At 38.5% G+C, this 16,148-nt stretch overlaps 1 long non-coding RNA gene across 1 annotated transcript; it reads left to right on the top strand.

The window, feature by feature from the left end:
• The first annotated feature begins 3,039 nt into the window (after positions 1–3,039).
• On the top strand, positions 3,040–9,699 carry LOC116753215. The gene is made up of 3 exons (XR_004349706.1): positions 3,040–3,156; positions 6,672–6,726; positions 9,643–9,699. It is a non-coding gene; the product is annotated as an uncharacterized LOC116753215 (long non-coding RNA).
• Positions 9,700–16,148: the final 6,449 nt, after the last annotated feature.

Genomic DNA, 16,148 nt, shown 5'->3' with positions numbered 1-16,148 from the left:
TTAACAGCTTTTCTGCATTCTAAATAATTTTACTTAGCAAACTGCAATACATTTCAGTTCATTTTTTCTTTTAAAAAACCGGATACCTCTGCCATCTCATCAGAGCTTCTGATCAGCCTGAGATGATCAGTGTTCTCATAACGAGTTCTTTTAAATTCCAACCCAAAGAAAATAAACATGGAATTTTAATCACCCTGTTCAGCCTTGTTGAGGGGAAATGCACAGTTTCCTGTTAGGTGTTTTGACACACTGAAAATAGCTTCAAGGTTCCCCTTTCCCTTCCCCTCCCCCACCACGTGCCTGCTCATGACTGGTACCCTATAAACAATTGCTGAAAAATAAATATCTTCTTTAATATCTCATTTGGCTCTAATGTATAATTCTAAGGTCCACTGGAAACTCCTTTAGTTCATAATCACCTACCAGTAGCTGGCATATGTAGATTTTGATTAAGTATGTAAGGTTTACTTTGGTCTATTTACATCACTAATGTTGTCCAGTTAGTCACAATTCTATCTATAACAACGCTAACAACAGAGGACCACTTCACAACTCCATTTAAAAATATCTGTTGTCTTCCCCCGTGGAATAAGATCCAAACTTTAAGTCCCTTGATGATATGACTCCTGCCTATCCTTCCAGCTAATCTCATTTGTATTCTGTTTCCAAACAGAATTTGTTACCAAACCAAACTTGGATCCACCTGCCAATCTACTGACACTCGGTTGTGATGAAGGAAAGTGCAGCATTTATTGTAGGGCGCTGTACAAGGAGTCCAGGGCAGCTAGTGCTCGAAAAGTCCAAACTCCCCATGGGTTTCAGCAAAGCATTTTTAAAGGCCAGGTGAGGGAGGGACATGCCAGTGTATGTGATCAGCTCCTGCACAATTCTCTGATTGACTGGTAGTGAGGTGACAGGGCGGTGTCACAGGGGTTAACGTTATAATCCTTAGGCGCTGGTAGGCCTGGGGGCCACATGCTCATTAGCATCAAGTAGTTAGTTTCTTCCATTTGGTGGGGGTTTTCATATCTGTAAAACAGCTCAGGAAATGTGCATCAGATACTATTATCTAGGTACTTCAGAGAGGAGCCAAAGCAGAGGATATGGGGAAGGGGTCTGTCCTGGGGAGGCCCCATGGGGTCCTGCTCGGTTACAAATTTACACCTCTGCCTAAAGTGCCAGTTTCTCTCCTTTTCACCTATTCACATTCTCAGTCCACTCATATTGAAAGCCAAAACTCAGATGTCACCTCTATCAGGTTTTATTTGGAATCCTCCAGCATCCCACATAGAGCCTGCCCAAAGATAAGTGCAAAAAAATGTCTGCTAAATAAGTGAGTTTTTTTAAAGTTTCATTCCAAGTATCTTAGGTTGAATTATTAAACCAAAGTTCCTTTACTAGATTGCAGTTGATCTAGGCATTTAAAAAAAAAAACCGCTAGCATCCTTGAAAAAAACATCTTTGATAATAATCCTTTGGACATCAAGCACAGAAAGTATTTTTTTATGCCATTTTTCTTTGATCCAAAGTATTTTTCACCCTACATAACCAGATATATTTTATAACGATCTGATGAAACACTTGTTTTAAATAATGAGATTTGTTACGACAATTAACTACTTGAATGATAAAGCCCCAACTAGGGGATGAATAACATGCTCAACTCATTAAGTGTTCTACTAGCTGAGAATACAGCAGTAAACAGTATAGGTAAGGGCTCTTCTCACTGAATTTACATACTTTCATTTTAATTGGGGGTGGGGAGATGGACAATAAACAAATGAGTATGTCATGTATCAAAGTGCTTAAACACATGACCGAGTGGCCACTTTAGAACGGAGGGTCTGGGAAGGCTTCTCTGTGCAGGCAATTCTCAAACTGAAATCTGAAGATTTTTTAAAAGGCAACAATGCAAAATTTAGGGGAAAGAGCATTCCAACCAGAGGGCCCTGCAGCACAGCAGGGAGACAGAAAGTGGTAGATGAGGTAAGTGAAGAGGCACGTGTAGATCATGCAGTTCTTTGCAAGCAAGCATAGGGAGTGTGGATTTAAATCTCCAAGCAAAGGAGAAGCCATTGGTAGATTGTAAGAAGGGGAGCAATATAATCTAGATTATACTTTTTGTCATTTTTTGTTTGTTTGTTTTTTTAAATGATCCCTTTAGAAGTATGGAGAATGGATTGCAGAGGGGGTGAGGCCCACTGGAAGGCAGCAGTGCGATCCACAGATGATTTCGGCTCAGAGTAAAATGGTGTTTGTGAAAATGGAGAGGTGAATGCAGTTTTGTAAATTGAGTCAAGAACTTGCTGATCCATTGGATGGAGGAGAAGTAGAGGAAGGAGAGCTGTACATTCACTTCAGAATATAGACTATTTATGTTCCTTAGGATTCTTTGTAACCTCTTGCATGTTCCTCAGTAAGGAGTTAAACTCTTTTGACACGTTTTCATTTTATATTTGTATATTTGCATGCAAATATATTTGTGGGCTTTCACCGTTTAAAAATAACTAATCTTTAACAGATGAAATGAGTTGAAGAGTGAATGGGAAATGAGAAGAGGAAACACTTGTATATAACTCCTTAAAGAAGTTTGGATTAAAGGTCTTGTTCTCTCCAGAGAGGCAGCACCTACGTTGCTCTGAGGAACTACCCAATCACTACCGCGTGCCGACTCAGTGCAATCGTCAGACAAGATGCCCCTTGGTCCAGATATGTCCCTTCCAGGAGGCCAAAGCCATCGATTACTACAAACTGCTGTCACACTTACTCCAGACGAACACCACCGCCTGCTCCTCTTGCAAACTGCCTTTGGAGACCTTCGGAGGTAAGAACCCCCGCGGGGAGCCAGAAGCGCCAGCGGAGGCGGAGAATAGTGTGACGTCAGTGCGTCGCGCGGGCCAGGGGCGGGGTCTAGCTTTTCCTCGGCTCCCGGGCGGCTCCAGGTGGGGGGCGGAAAGGTGCCGTGACGCCATCTCACTGCGCGGGCCAAGGGCCGGGCTTAGTCCCCGCCCCACGTTTGGTTCGTGATACGCTCCAGGTCTGAGGCGGGGCGGCCGGGCGCTGTGTTCGTTGTGTGCGCGCGGTGTTTTTGGTTGCTTTGGCCTTCTTGCTGCTCTCCGGTCCTTCCGCCAGCCTCGAGCCCTCACCACTCTCGGTGTAAGTAGTATTTTAAAATTGAAGGACCAAAGGCACGGAGAGGTGAAGTAACTTGCACAGGATAACACAGCAGATTTGGATTCTAGATAGTCTAACAATTCTCTTCACTATAAAAGGAACATAATCGTAGCTTACTCGTGGAATGTTTTGAGAAGATGCGTTTAAAGCTCCTTACATGCTGTTTACCTGTGGTGGGTCTATCCATCCACTCCAGAGCAGGGGCCGATTTTGCTTTCTAGCTGGCGCCGCACCGCCTCGATACAAAGGACAGAGTATCCTGAGCGAAGGGCCTGAAGTCAAGATTGCCGATCTTAGTCAGCAAAGGGTGAGGTCAACATGTAGGCGTCTCAGCTGCACTCTACCAATTACACACGTAGGCACAAATACAAATGTGCACTTGCTCATCTCTCTCTTTTTTAATTGACATTACCCTTCCTACACTAATCCAGACTGAAAGTCTCTAGTCATACTTGCTCTTTCACACGCTGCACATCTGATTACTCACTGACTCCCGTCTCCTGTTCCTTCCCTGCTCTCTATTTCTACTAGGTAAGACTTCATCAGATGATCTCTTACTCTCTCGAACTGATTCATCTGTTCAATTAGTAAATATTAATCATGAATAAAAATCATCACCAAACACTGCCTATTTTACCCCTCCTCAGCTCATAGTGGGATTATGCTTCCTGGTCCTGGTCCATGAGGTGTGCATGGATGTGATCCCTGTCACTCTCAGACACAGCATTTAATTGCTGTTTTGAGGTGCTCCAGAACTCTTTTCCCTCTTGCCCAGAAGCAGGCAACGTTTGAAATGGTGGTAGCTTCATCAGCCTGCATCCCTGAATGGTTAAGATGAGCGGAGACCCACGTTGACCCATGAGGAACATGTAGCATGGGAAAGAGATAAACTTATTTTGTTTTAAGGCACTGAAACTTTTGGTGCTATTGGTCACCACAGCATAACTTAGCCTGTCTTGATTGATACCAGTGCCTATGGGAGTGAGAAAAAACAAATTTGGTCTCTGTTCTAGTGGAGCTTATACCAGAGGTATCTCTATAAAATATAAATCTGACCCTCTTCCCTGCTTTAAAACTTTTATTTAAAAATATCTTCCCATTGCTTGAAGGATAAAGTCCAAACTCAGCCTGGCATGCTAGGCCCTTTACCACTAGGCCCCAAATTGCACTTCCATTACACTTTTCCATCTATTTTATGGTCCAGCCAAACTATACTACTGGCTATTTACTGCCTTGATCCATATGCTTTCAAACCCCTGCCTGAACCTTCACCCATGCCATACCTTCAAACTGGGATGCTCTCCACCCATGTTTGCATATCCTGGTTTACTCCCCTGTGCTCACTAGATACCTCATGCCACCCCCTACTAACCCTTTTAGAACCCTCATAACAACCTTACTTACATGTTTCAGTGATTGTCTTCCTTCAGAGCTGTAAACCCCTTAAGAAGTCCATCTTATTCAGCGTTGGGTCAGGCATATATAAGGACTTACACATTTGTTAAATGAATGAATGGCTTGTTGGATCCCTCAAGGTTCACTAGAAATGCTGTCAATTCCATGTATTAGTTTCCTATTTCTGCTGTAACAAATTACCACATAATTAATGGCTGAAAAAACATAAATTTATTACCTTACAGTTCTGTAGGCAGGTCTGTATTCCTTTGCAGAGGCTCTAAAGGAGAATCTGTTTCCTTGCTTTTTCTAGGCACTAGAGGCTGCCCACATTCCTTGCGTCGTAGTCCCCTTATTTTATCTTCAAAGCCAGCAATGTTGCGTCTATGAGCATTCTTCCATAGTCACATCCTCTAACTGTGAACTCAGCGGGGAAAGTTCCTCTGATTGTAAGGATCCTTGTAATTAGATTAGGCTCACCTGGATAATCTTGGATGATCTCCCCATCTCAGCATACTTAATTTAATTATGTTTTCCTTCTTGACATGTAAAGTAACACATTCACAGTTCCCGGGACTAGCACAAGGGTATCTGTGGGGGGACCATTATTCTGCCTATCACATTGCAGAGTCTTTCCTTGCTTCTCTCTCTCACTTGACATTTACCCTTCAACATCAGCCAAATGAACTCTTCCCTAAGGAGCATCAGGAGTCTCCTTGAAGTAGGGTAACCAAATATGGGCCAAACTTAGACACTTTTAAGAGTGAAAAGGAGTACCATAAACAGGTCAGCAGGTGTACACTGGTCTGACCAGATATGGCAGAATGAAATGGATGTGTGACCTGCAGAGGCCCTACCCCGAATTGCAGCAACTTAATTATAGACTTCTACCCTCCAACCTGGTCTCTTAAAAATCAAGTAGATGTTGGGAGGTTTTACTTTCCTCAGAAGATTTATGCTTTAGACTGGAGATGGGACACTATCTGGCTCAGCAGGCTAAACAATCTTTTTTCTTTACAGTTTTAACAATACATAAATAATATATAGACAACACATTTATATTAGGGACATGAGACTTTATGATGTATATTGCATATATGTACATCAAATGTATATGCAAGTATATATCAAACTCACAATTTGACATTTGTCTTTTGATTTTGTTACTGATGAAACCTCTTTTAATGGGTAGTTCCAATACACCTTGTAGCCACATGACAAAAGATGAAAAGAATTCAAGGTCAGGAAGCTGAGGATTGTACTTGTAAATGGTGATTTTCAGCTTTGGGGAGAAAGGAAAAAAACATGCTAAAGTAGGGATCCCATAGCTTTTCCTAAACCTTTATCTGATCAAGGTTTTCCATTTCAAAGTCTCTTAATCCTAGATCACAGATAAAGCCAGAAGATATTTCAGGAAATCATCTTGTGATCTTATTATACAAATAAGTTGAGTGTTGTACTCAAGGTTAGTTATTACTTTGCAGTTGTGTGGCTTTCCGATTCTATCATGTCCTCGACATTTTTCTCTGTAAGAGAGCCTCCCCCCAACCCCACACCTTTTCTTTCCTTTTCAACTTCTTATATTTTTATTATATACCACTATGGACTTAGAGTTTTTATTTTTATTTATTCAATGTGTTGTCATCTGTATTCTTTTTTGATGTCCAGATTGTCTCAGATTTGGCCAGTGGGAGTCCCTTTAAGCCACCACTTTTGACCTATCTCCATCAGCTTTTGAGTTCTTTCTTACTTCCTGGCATAAGATATTTCAGGCTCACTTGTACTTTACATGCCCCAGATCTGAACTGCCATTTCTCCGAGAAGCTCTGGTTCCTTTCAGTGAGGTATCATATTTAGAAACCAAGATCTGGGCTCTAGGTGCACTAGTTGTTACTGGGGTGTCATTGCCTCTTAACCCTTTTAGTTTCCCTTTGGCATATCCACTTTTGCATTCTTTTGTTCAGCTGAGTAATATTTCACTCTGGGAATATACCTTTTTCTTTTTTAACCAGTCTCCAATGGAAGAACGTTCAGGTTATTTCTAGTATTTTGCTATTACAAATAATGCCACAATCAATAACCTTCTACATATGTTGTTTTAGATCTGTGATTGTCTTCAGGGAAAGATTTCTACAAGTGAGATTGCTAGAGTAAACGGTAAGTGCACCCAACTGGATGGGATTAACTGTTTTGATCAATTGTCTGCCATATTTAAAAGGAAATGTCTAATTTGAACGATTTAACATAAGGAGAAGTTTAATAAAAAGTTTCAAAAGTGCAAATGTAGCTTTGTTGGATAATTCAGGATTCTCTACAGAAGTCATATTTCTTTTTCCAACAGCACTGGAAGAGATTATTCATTTTCCCACAGTTTCAACCAACAGAATTACAGAATATGATATCAAACTTTTAGATTTTTACAAACATGATAGGTGAGAAGTGGTATCTAAATGTACTGTTAATTTGCATTTCTCTAATAGTGAAGCTGGAGATTTTTTTTCATTTGTTTAAGGATGATTTGAATATTATTTATTGTTAACAGTGTGTGTGTCTTTTGTACATTTTTCTACAGAGTTTTAGTTCTTTTTCTCTTGATAAGTATTCTTTTAGGAACATAAGATATTTATGATATATATTGCAAATATTAACACCCTGTTTGATAATTGTATTTTGACTTCGTTTATGATGTTTGCCACAACATTCATTTTTATGCAGTCAAATTTATCAGTATTCTCTTTTATTATGTCTGGATTTTGAGTCATAGTTAGCAAAAACTAGTACAAATTTTGGCATTAATTTTTTCCTGTCATAAGTGATTTGAAATTTACAAATTTAACTACTCAAACTACTCATGTTGATTCTTCAACACATAAGGCTGTAGTCATCAGTCATCTAATAGCTAAAACTTTTTACATCTCTTTTATTCCTTATTTTTATTATTATTATTATTATTTTTTTTTTTTGCGGTACGCGGGCCTCTCGCTGTTGTGGCCTCTCCCATTGCGGGGCACAGGCTCCGGACGCGCAGGCTCAGCGGCCATGGCTCACGGGCCCAGCCGCTCCGCGGCATGTGGGATCCTCCCAGACCGGGGCACGAACCCGTGTCCCCTGCATCGGCAGGCGGACTCTCAACCACTGCGCCACCAGGGAAGCCCCTATTATTATTTTTTTATTTTTTATTTTTTGCTGTACGTGGACCTCTCACTGTTGTGGCCTCCCCCGTTGTGGAGCACAGGCTCCGGATGCGCAGGCTCAGCGGCCATGGCTCACGGGCCCAGCTGCTCCACAGCATGTGGGATCTTCCCGGACCGGGGCACGAATCCGTGTCCCTGTATCGGCAAGCGGACTCTCAACCACTGCACCACCAGGGAAGCCCTATTCCTTATTTTTAAAGAATCCATTTAGAATAACCTGATTTTGACCTTTTAGAAAGCAATTTGACAGTATGTATTGAGGCATAAGACTTTGCAACCTTGAAATACTATCCTAGGGGAAAAAAATTCCTAAACCCAGAACCTAATACAGTGCCTGGTATTTATTAAGTATTCAGGCAATAGTTGCAGAATAGGGGAATAAATATGAGGCAGGGGAAATACACGCATGAAGATGTTTGTTGCTGAATTATTTACATGAAAAATTGGCTGCAACCTAAAAAACCAATAGTGGAGAAATGATTAAATAAGCTATGGTTTACCTACTTCATTGAAAATGATGTAACACTGAAATGGTGTTTCTGAAAGATATATAATAATATGGTAAAGCTATATAATATATGGATGTGATGATAGATGAAAAAACAAATTACCAAATTATCAAAAAAGATCTATTGAATATATACACACATTGAAGAAAAATAAAAACTGGAAGAAAATGTAGCAAAATGCTAACAGAGAGTTGTATTTTCCTATTTTCCAAACTTTCTTTTTCTGATGAAAAACTAAAAATGTTTAAATATTCATTGTCTGCTCTCTAGCTGTTCTTAGAATCTGAGTGCAGCAATGGAGAGATCATTTGAAAATGTGAAGTAGGACTTAGAAGAGAATTACACAGAGGTACACTACAGAATTCTCTCCAAACAACTGGCAGTAGGAACTTGATTATATACAAAAGACCACTGTAAATGCTTTCACAATTTTAGGTGGCTGTGTGGCTTTGAGTCTCAGATCTCTTAAGTGAGGATAATAATGGTATCCCGTATAGTTAATGTAAGGATGAAATGAGATAATACATATAAATGCTTAGAACAGAACCTGGCCGACAGTGAGTGTGAACTAATGTTAGCTGTTTTGGTTTTTGGTTTATGGGTTTTTTTCTTAAATTATAAAAACTTGGTTACAATGCCCCCATGTGTCTGTACATTGCAATATTTCTGGTCATTAAAAGGATTTCTTATTACTTTAGATCAATGCATTTGAAATGACAGTTCTAGGGTCATGCTTTATCCACTCATGTTTTATATAGACTCTGAAGATTAAACAGCTCTTTTGAAAATAATGTTTTATCCCCTGAATATAAAAGTAACACATGCTCACTATATAAAATTTGGAAAGTACTAAGAACTATAAGGAATTATAGCCATCTATAATGTAACCACCCAAACATTTTGGTGTGTTTTTATATTTTCTATGTAAATATATATACATATATATTTATGTGTGTGTGTGTGTGTGTATGTATATATATATATTTTTTGCTTTATTTTTACAAATTCAGGGTAGTGTATGTTTTTACACAGGAATAAATTTTAGCATAAATGTAAAATGTATATTTTACTTTAAAACAAGAACAGAAATGTAACTATGTAGATAATGGAGGTTGTCCCATGGTAAACAGAGGATTGCATCTTGTTGTCACCAGTCTCTCATGTTTCCCATTAATAGTAGGTACATTGAACTAGAGTGGAAAGATGCCTTAAAAAATGCTTTAAAGTGAAAGAAAATCCAACCTGATTTAGAAGTACAATGCCACTTATGTATAACTTGAGGAGGGAATTATGAGAATCAGTTTGTTGTACTAAGGAGGCTTTCCTCTTCCTCTTTTCAAAAATTTATCATTTATTTATTATTTTTTTAGCTGCACTGCACGGCATATGGGATCTTAGTTCCCTGACCAGGGATCAAACCTGCATTCTCTGCATTGGAAGTGTGGAGTCTTAACCGCTGGACTACCAGGGAAGTCCCTCCTCTTCTTTGATATAATAATTAGTTGGTAGCAAATCTCTATTTTAAAATTATTTCTTATCTGTATATAAAATGTGGCATTTTGTATAAGAAATAGGAAAAAATAAGAATGTAATTATATGTATTTGATTAGTTTTGCAATGAGAAAACAAAAGAAGGGTAAATCAGAAACTAATGAAAATAGTTACAGGTTAGGGACAGGTGGGAAAAGCTAGGATGTGAGCCAGACTTCTCTGAAAGTACCTTTTCAAACAGTCTTCACTTCTGAGGCATGTAAATATTCTATGAATTTAAAAATTAAAATTAACTCAAAAGATAAAAAAGAGTCAAACCTTAAAATTGAATACAAATAGCAAAAATCAACCAAAATCAATATCATATTTATAACACAGGCACAGAAAAAATTAATTAAAGTAACTTTTGAACACAGCACTGAATAAAAACAGAAAGAACTAAAAAGAAGTCTTGAACTTTCCTGAGTGGGTTTATCAGAGATGGCAGTTTGGTATAGTGATTCTAAGTATTTTGTTGTGTTGTAGCATAAGGCAAATGAGTAACTGTACTGATGCTTTTTCGAACCAGAGTTCTTTGTAGGAGAAGAGGGATACAAATAAAAATGGGGAAGATAAGGAAAAATCCTATGGTGTTGATTCAATCTGGAGGTATCAATATTATTTTAAAATATATAGGTATTTCCCTGCTTTTAAAGATATATATAGGATGTTATGTGTGTGTATGTATATATATATATATATATATATATTTTTTTTTTTTTTTTTTCCTTGCTTTTTCTATTGAATGGGCCTATAAGCAGTGACACCCCAGTAACATTGAGCACAGCTAGCACCATTATTCAGTTTCTAAATACCATTCCCCAGTGAAAGGCACCAGGACTCCCGGGAGAAATGGTTAATTCCAGGTCTGAGGCAGCTGTGTAGGGAAAGTACAGGATGACTCAGTGTCCTCCCAAACAAGGAATTACTCAAAGACAAATGGGGACATGTCAACAGAATACAGAAGCTGGCTTAAAAGAGCTTCTCCTGGGCAAATTTGGGACAGTTTGAGCATTAAAAAGAATTGGGACAGAAATGGATCATAACAGGGTCAGTAACAACACAAATTCCAGGAACTTAACTTCATACACCTCCACCTCACCCACCCCAGATATTCTGACAAATAGGTCTGGGGTTGGGTTTGAGAATTTTACATTTCTTTTTTTTTTTTTTTTTTACATCTTTATTGGAGTATAATTGCTTTACAATGGTGTGTTAGTTTCTGCTTTATAACAAAGTGAATCAGTTATACATATACATACGTTCCCATATCTCTTCCCTCTTGCATCTCCCTCCCTTCCACCCTCCCTATCCCACCCCTCCAGGTGGTCACAAAGCACCGAGCTGATATCTGTGTGAGCTGATATCCCTGTGCTGTGCGGCTGCTTCCCACTAGCTATTTTACGTTTGGTAGTGTATATATGTCCATGCCTCTCTCTCGCTTTGTCACAGCTCACCCTTCCCCCTCCCCATATCCTCAAGTCCATTCTCTAGTAGGTCTGTGTCTTTATTCCTGTCTTACCCCTAGGTTCTTCATGAGATTTTTTTTTTCTTAGATTCCATATATAAGTGTTAGCATACGGTATTTGTTTTTCTCTTTCTGACTTACTTCACTCTGTATGACAGACTCTAGGTCCATCCACCTCACTACAAATAACTCAATTTCATTTCTTTTTATGGCGGAGTAATATTCCATTGTATATATGTGTCACATCTTCTTTATCCATTCATCCGATGATGGACACTTAGGTTGTTTCCATCTCCTGGCTATTGTAAATAGAGCTGCAATGAACATTTTGGTACATGACTCTTTTTGAATTATGGTTTTCTCACAGTATATGCCCAGTAGTGGGATTGCTGGGTCATATGGTAGTTCTATTTGTAGTTTTTTAAGGAACCTCCATACTGTTCTCCATAGTGGCTGTACCAATTCACTTTCCCACCAGCAGTGCAAGAGTGTTCCCTTTTCTCCACACCTTCTCCAGCATTTATTGTTTCTAGATTTTTTGATGATGGCCATTCTGACTGGTGTGAGATGATATCTCATTGTAGTTTTGATTTGCATTTCTCTAATGATTAATGATGTTGAGCATTCTTTCATATGTTTGTTGGCAGTCTGTATATCTTTGGAGAAATGTCTATTTAGGTCTTCTGCTCATTTTTGGATTGGGTTGTTTGTTTTTTTTGTTATTGAGCTACATGAGCTGCTTGTAAATTTTGGAGATTAATCCTTTGTCAGTTGCTTCATTTGCAAACATTTTCTCCCATTCTGAGGGTTGTTTTTGGTCTTCTTTATGGTTTCCTTTGCTGTGCAAAACTTTGAAGTTTTATTAGGTCCCATTTGTTTATTTTTGTTTTTATTTCCGTTTCTCTAGGAGGTGGGTCAAAAAGGATCTTGCGGTGATTTATGTCATAGAGTGTTCTGCCTATATTTTCCTCTAAGAGTTTGATAGTTTCTGGCCTTACATTTAGGTCTTTAATCCATTTTGAGCTTATTTTTGTGTATGGTGTTAGGGAGTGTTCTAATCTCATACTTTTACATGTACCTGTCCAGTTTTCCCAGCACCACTTATTGAAGAGACTGTCCTTTCTCCACTGTACATACCTGCCTCCTTTATCAAAGATAAGGTGACCATATGTGCATGGGTTTATCTCTGAGAATTTACATTTCTAAGCAGCTTGCAGGTGAGGTTGCTGCTGCTGATCTATGGACCTCGGTTTGAGTAGCACTGGATTATAAAAGTTTGAATTCAAAACGTATCTATGAGTCTAGGGCTTCCCTGGTGGCGCAGTGGTTAAGAATCCCCCTCCCAGTGCAGGGGACATGGGTTCGAGCGCTGGTCCGGGAAGATCTCACATGCCGCGGAGCAACTAAGCCCTTGCGCCACAACTACTGAGCCTGCGCTCTAGAGCCCGCGCGCCTAGAGCCCACGCTCTGCGACAAGAGAAGCCTCCGCAATGAGAAGCCCGCGCCACAACGAAGAGTAGCGCCTGCTCGTGGCAGCTAGAGAAAAGCCCGTGCACAGTAATGACCCAATGCAGCCAAAAGTAAATAAACTAAATAAATAAATTTATAAAGAAAAAAGTATCTGTGTGGATCAAAATGCAATCTACTGTTTAAAAAGTATCTCTGAGTCTATAATGAGAGAGAAAGGGGAGGTGGAGATTGATTGCTTGCTTATGGAGAAGAGGGTTTAAAAAAAAAGTAAGCTCTTTTTTACAAATGAATGCCAGCTCATAAATGTACAAGGAAAAACAGGTTAAGTAAATCACCATTTTGCAGTTCCCAGTGTAATAACTGACTCAGGAAAGGATCATCAATGTATGATAAAACCATTAAGAGAAAGGCTTTGGGGGAACAGAATGTTCATATGGTCTCAAAATATCATACTTACCATATCAAATTACTTATTTAGAACGGAGGGGAAAGTTATATTTTTACCATGGGGAAATCTAGTGGGCATTATCATAAAGGAAATGATCAAATGGAGCATCATCAATAATGGGACAGTATGACCCTATGTGCCTCCTAATGGATTTAGTGGGAACTGTAACAACACCTAAGGAATATTCTTGCCAAAAATGTTTAACTTGAATTTAATCATGAAGAAACAATCAGACAAATCCAGACTGTGGGGCAGTCTTTAAACTATCTGGACTGGACTCTTCAAAAATTTCTAGGTCATGGAAAAATAGGAAAAGACAGGGGAAATACACTAAATTGAAAGTGATGACCAAATGCAATAGATCAGAGAAATTTAATGGTAAAAACTGTTAAATTTAAATTGTTAAATTCATTGTATGATAATACATGAGGTTTTTAAAAACAATCTTGGAAATTGGAGGACTAGGTTCAGTAAGTGCTTAATCCGTTCCCCATTTCTTTAAAATAGTGTTGATAATATTTGTTATGCTTCCCCATAAGATTTCATGAGAACAAAATGAGATAATGTTTGTGAAAATACTACCCATATGGTTATCATCCAATAGCCAATTTTATATTTGTGTGGTATTTTCAAGGTAAAATGTGCTAATCTAATCTACTGATAGTTAACACTATGCTAAAAATCTGGTGGCCACTATATCCCATAATACGTTAAAGTACTATTTAGTCCTGCCAAAGGAGAGGTCTCTCTGGCTTCTGTCTTTCTGCTTCTCAGTCTCTGTCTGTCTGTCTCTCTCTGTGGAGACAGAGCTCCTGCAAACAAAAGCAGGCCAACCTGTAAGCAGGGCTTACAGAAGCCTGACAGATGATGTTTCCTGGGTTGTTCCTCCACATACTCAACACACTGATGCCTCTGCAGATTGTCCCTTGGTGCCACCTACGAGGGACAAGCACTTCAGGACACTCCATGTGAAATTCCCAGTCTTCCTTGGCTTGGCAGAACCCAATTTGTTCATCATCAGAACATAACAATGTTCAGCTTTTTAAAGTGAAAAATTAATTTTAACATGTATCAGTCACTGCTGCCACTTTGTTTATTTGCCATTCTTTATTCTTAGGCCCTGCAGGCATTTTTTTTCACCTGGGAATACTTAGAAAATCAGATAGAAATATTTAACTGATATTTACCTTTCAGTCTCTAACCAAGGAACATTTCAGAAGTGTGATTTTGGTTGCTACAGATCCATGGCAGCATACTACGTTGATAAATGTTTTGTCGTGCTACACATAGATAACAGAGAATAAAATGTATGACAGTAATAAATATCAAGGCATGCATATTCACAGCTTTTTTCCTCTCACCTGCTAAGGAATATTTTGGTGTTGTCCATGTAACCTTTTTCCCTTCCTTTAAGTCTGGCCTTAATTAGGTAGAGCAGAATGAAGAGTGTACTCTGTGTGTGTGTGTGTGTGTGTGTGTGTGTGTGTGTGTGTGTGTTGGAGTGTGTAGAGAAGCATGTTGGGAGAGCAGAAAGGAAATGCCTAAGAAAGGAAAGATTGGTAAAATTTACATTGAAAAGAAAGCAAACGACTGAGGAAAGATAGATTGGATCCCAGGGAAGAAATGGGATAAAGCATGATTGTATTTAAGTTTCTTGGAGAATATTAGTAGAGATTTTAAGGAACAGCTGCTTATGGGGGAGAGACGTTGAAATGACAGATAGGAAAAAGCTACTTTATAAGTTTTGCTCTACATTAAGGACGTATCTGCTCACCACACACACCACACACACCCAGTTTTCTGAAGTAAAGATTTTAATTGCTTTTCATTATTTTTCGGGACTGTTTTCTCTTAATTTTACATTATGCTAAGACTGGCCCACAAAGGGCTTGACTTAATTCAGACTACCGAAATAGTCAGGAACACCAGGATACATTTTCTATTCTGACATTTTCTATAGACATAAGCTAGTGACCCCTAATTTTAAGATTATTAAGAAGGTTGTTTTTTACTCCCCCCGCAGTTTTACTGAGAAATAATTGGCATACATCACTGTGTAAATTTAAGGCACACAGCATGATAGCTTGATTTACATATATTGTGTGAAATGATTACCACAATGGCTCAGCTAACATCATCTCATATAGATACAATAGACAGAAAAGGAAGAAGAAAAGGAAAAAGAAACAAATTCTCGTGATGCAAACTTTTAGGACCCTCTTAACATTTGTACCTCTTGACTACGTTTCCGCAATTCTCCCCTCCCCTCATTCTCTGCCTATGGTAACCACAAGTCTGATCTCTTTTTTATGCATTTAGTTTTTGTTTTTTGCTTTTCTAGGTTTCACATATGAGATCATACAGTATTTATCTTTTCTCTGTCTGATTTACTTCACTTAACATAATGCCTTCAAGGTCCTAGGAAGGTTTTTCTAAAATCAAATAGGGAAAATATTAAGGGACGATGCATTTTTTTAAAAAGATGCATATTTGCAGTTTTAATAATCTCATGAAATTTAGGAAGAACTCTACTATGAAGCATTTAACATTGCCACTCCCCTGAGATCTTCCTGAAATCAGAGACTCTTTTTGCCACAGTCTTTCAGCATGTTTCTTATATCTGTTACTGCACTTAATTCATTCTGCGTAGCTTGTTTTTCAAAGAAATTTCTTACTATAAAAGCAGTATATGTTGGCCTAAATTTATTCTTTTCCCCCCAGCTTTATTGAAGTATAATTAACAAATAAAATTGTAATATATTTTCTATTATGTATATGATAATATATTAAAGTACACAGCATGATGATTTGATATATACACTGTGAAAGTATTCCCACAATCAAGTTAATTAACACATTCTCCATCACCTCACATAGTTACTGGGGCTTTTTTGGTGGTGATAGAATGTTTAAGGTTTACTCTCTTGGCAAATTTCAAGTATATAATACAGTATTATTAA

Source organism: Phocoena sinus, chromosome 4 (genome assembly GCF_008692025.1).
Source record: "Phocoena sinus isolate mPhoSin1 chromosome 4, mPhoSin1.pri, whole genome shotgun sequence".
Classification (NCBI taxonomy): domain Eukaryota; kingdom Metazoa; phylum Chordata; class Mammalia; order Artiodactyla; family Phocoenidae; genus Phocoena; species Phocoena sinus.
Note: the sequence above shows the minus strand (reverse complement) of the source record. Positions and strands in the feature narration are given on the sequence as shown.